This window comes from Octopus bimaculoides, chromosome 17 (genome assembly GCF_001194135.2).
Source record: "Octopus bimaculoides isolate UCB-OBI-ISO-001 chromosome 17, ASM119413v2, whole genome shotgun sequence".
Lineage (NCBI taxonomy): Eukaryota > Metazoa > Mollusca > Cephalopoda > Octopoda > Octopodidae > Octopus > Octopus bimaculoides.
In genome coordinates this window covers 8875091-8879428 of record NC_068997.1, presented here as the reverse complement: position 1 = coordinate 8879428, position 4338 = coordinate 8875091, and positions in this window count along the sequence as shown.

Sequence of the window (4338 nt, the reverse complement as noted above, 5' to 3'; positions counted from 1 at the left end):
AAAATAACTGAAGGTGGACATTGAAACGAGCGTAGGCATTACGTAATCAACAGTTATGTAAACAAGTTGATTTTGCTGTATTCAAACTCTCCATTTTCTTTATATTTTTTATATATACACACACACACACACACATTCATATAAATCGTGGCACTCAGTTAATTACGACGATGAGGGTTCCATTTGATCCAATCAATGGAACAGCCTGCTCATGAAATTAATGTGCAAGTGGCTGAGCACTCCACAGACACGTGTACCCTTCATGTTGTTCTTGGGGAGATTCAGTGTTACACGGAGTGTGACAAGGCTGGTCCTTTGAAATACAAGTACAACAGAAACAGGAAGAAAGAGTGAGAGAAAGTTGTGGTGAAAGAGTACAGCAGGGTTCACTACCATCCCCTGCCAGAGCCTCATGGAGCTTTAGGTGTTTTCTCTCAATAAACACTCACAATGTCCAGTCTGGGAATCGAAACTGTGATCCACGACCACGAGTCCGCTGCCTTAACCACTGGGCCATTGCGCCTCCACACGTATAAACACACACAGATACATATAGAAATAAAAGAAACAAAACAAAATTTTCAACCAGATTCAGCACTTTTATTTGGTCAGTGAGTTGTGTAATGCTGTACTATATATAAAGAGCCACTGATCACAATTACTATAACGATGATCTGTTTTAATTAAAAAGACCATTCCCATAAGAAGCAGCTGTGTAGTCAATTAGCTGCTGCAGTCTTTCTAGCAGATCCTCACATCAGAAGAATACAATGTACAAGACTGGAATAGATGAATGGAAGGGGTGGTGGTGGTGGTTTTGGTGTGGGAGAAGAACAGAGAGGGATGAAGTGTATGTGTTGTTATGTATACATATGTTTACAAAATGAACAGAAAAAAAAAGCAACTGATCTGAGAATCTCATATTTTTTTTTTTCTTCACAAAACCCATATTCCATAAGAAACAGCCGGTGCTTATAATTGCTACTGCTGCTGCACCGAAATCGGAGTGCATTCATTCATTTATGGTAGTAACATGATTACGTATATATGACAGTATGTATATATGTATGTACGTGTGTGAGTGAGTGTATATGGTGACTTTGAAACAGTTAAATATGTTGTTGTTTTTCCATTCACTCATAATAAACTAATGACCACAGGCTGCACAAGTAACCACCAATATATAGATTACTAATATATAATATTTTATTTTTTTTATTTATATTTTATTTGTTGTTTGGTTTGTTTCATTCAAGTGTATTTTTTTTATCAGTATTATTGTTATTATTATTATTACAATCACAGAGATAAGAAAAAGTTTGCCAAAAGTTAAGAATACATTTTTTTGTAAATGAAATCAATTGTTTTCATATTTGTTTGGGAATGAGACAGGGAGAATAACTTTGGCTTCGTTCTTTTATTATATTTAAGTCCCCCACCCCCTGCTGCATTTTCTTAAATGAAATTTTCTATAGAGATAGATTTTTGAGGAATGAAAATATTGAAATTTTTTTTTCCCATTGAAAAATAAGGAAAGGGAGAATGCAGATTCACACCATCAAACTTTGTATGAATTAGCTAAAGATGGAAGTTGCTAGAATCTTTATCCTTCTCTACTCTGGATTGAAAGCTGAATAGGTTTAGCTCATATTTTTACTTTTGCGGCTTCGTTTCATGCTAGTGTCAAAGGATTTGGACACTGGTCTTCAGCAGATATTTTACAGAAGTTGTGGAAGCAAAAGACAACTACTGCAAATATTCCACTGAAGACTTGTGTCCAAATATATGGACACCAACATGAAGAACAACAGACACTATATATATATATGTATATATATATATATATATACACACACGCACACATATATATATACACACACACACACACATATATATATATATACATACAATCACAGTGCCCTATGAACTCAATAAGCAGCTAGAAGTTTCTTTAACGCTATCTATAAAATTAATAATTATTAAGTATGGTATTTGATGCTTTATAGAACATGTGTCCCAGCAAAATGCTGTAAATAACAGTTGTAGAAACATTATACAGCCTTGCTCTTCACTTAGTGTGTACTACGCTGGACATTGGACACTGGCATAGAATATGGAGCCCAATACCGAACTTGATCTTTGGTTACGGGTTGCACTTTATCGTGCCTTTACACACATATATATATATATATATTGTTCTGTTATTGGTGGAATCAGCCAGAGAGAGATAAATATCATTTAACAAACTCAGGACTTAGTTGTGAGCTACTATAAGTCTCTGACTGTACAGTAAGTTGGACAAGCTTGTGTAGCGTACCATGTACTATCCTGCAGTGTTTGAGGCTGGAAGTTATCAGGAAAGTGACATGGCACCACATATAAATCCTATGTTTATTTAATTAATATATATATATATATACAACAAGCTTCTTTCAGTTTCCATCTAACAAATCTACTGACAAGGGTTTGGTCATGTTGGGGCTATGGTAGAAGAAAACTTCTTGATCACACGATAATATATATATATGGACTAGAAAATTTGTTAGTAAAGTGTTTTGGTTATGGACCCTATCTTAGAGCCTTGCGGGGAAAGGAGTGGGGGAAAACTGGCTGCCGACTTCACAGAGGTTGTTTGGTTACTGTTATTGGTTCAGGTATCTCAAACTAAACGGACAAATGTGACTGCATGCATTAAAAAGTTGAATACAGATATTTAAAAAAAAAAAAAATCCTTCAAGTAGGTTTATTTGTTTGATATTGAATTTTATAAACCACACCCACACAAAAAAAAGAAAACTCTATCAATCAATATTATAAATATTGATTATATTAAAAAGAAAATGATGACTAGAAAGCATAACAAGAAACAAATGGAATGAAGAAATTAGACACTGGCCGAACTAATCATAAAATCACAGACATGACATATTTCTTTTTAGGGTGGGTATGAATGCTAATAGGCTTCAGCACAGTATTTTGCAGAAATGCAGTTATACTCTCAAGGAGAAGGTTAGTGGTTTAAAAAAATTTTATTTAGTATATTATTATTTGAATCCTGCAGAGGGTAATGTTGCTTTTCATCCTTGGATCAAGTAAATTTACTGGTCAAATATCAAAGTCTAATGACTATCTACCATCCACTAAAAAATTGCTGGCCTTGTGCCAAATTTGAAACGATTATTATTACTATTATTGTTATTTATTTAGAAGCTCTAAAATATATACAGCAGATTCTTTTACAGTAAATATGAAAATTATTGATTTTTAAACATTTTCTTTTTTGTATATTTTTAAAACTAAATAGTTTGAAATAATCACTGCCAAATTAAAAAAACAAACTCTGGTGGGGCCTGAACTAAGAAAATCATGAGAATGAATGAAACTAAATGCATGAGGGCATTACAGGGGCTGCGTGTGTGCATAACACAGACATAAATATATCTATCATTATATATATATATACAAACACACACGCATACATGTATGTTGGAATATGTTTATACATATAGGTCACTGGCTGATATTGTTTAAGTTACAATAGACAAAGACAAGCTATGATGAAGATGAGACAAACTGCTAAGGAAATCTAAATGCATTCAAAGTCGTCACTTAATTAAAAGGAAACGCATTAATTCAGCAAATAAGACCGAAATTAAGAAACATCTAAAACATTAGTGAAAAATATATTGATTATTTTTGATAACTGCCAAGCTTTTGGATTGATGAAACAAAAGCTAAACAGACCAAGAAGAGAGTCTGTATTTCGCGATGAGAGTGTCTTCTAAAAAATAAATGGGGGACACAAAACTGGAAGATGAAAACGAAAGTCAAAATTGTGGTTCATTTGGCATTTTCACTTATTAACCTAGAGTGCCTGATGAAAATGTTGAAGCACTAATTACAAGAGAGAGAGAATGTGTACAGAATATATAACTTGATGTGTGAATAAATATATATTTATATATATATATATATATATATATATTTATTATGTATTGCTTCATTGACCAAACTATCAGATGTCCTTATAAACTCCTGCTCAAAATGTTTTTTTTTTTTTTTTTTTTTTTTTTTGTATTGTAGTTTAACGAAAGCTGCCACGAAAGTGGGGTACAATTATTGCATAATGTTTTCTTAACTTTTGGCAAATTTTATAGATATCCTTAATGAAAGGAAAACAAAAACCAAACTGAATTATACTGGTATGAGTGTATTTACACACAAACGTACATCCATGCGCACGCACATACACACACAAACTCTCACTATCAATCTCCCCTACCTCCCTACACAGGTACACCAATACATAACTATATATATATATATATATATATATAT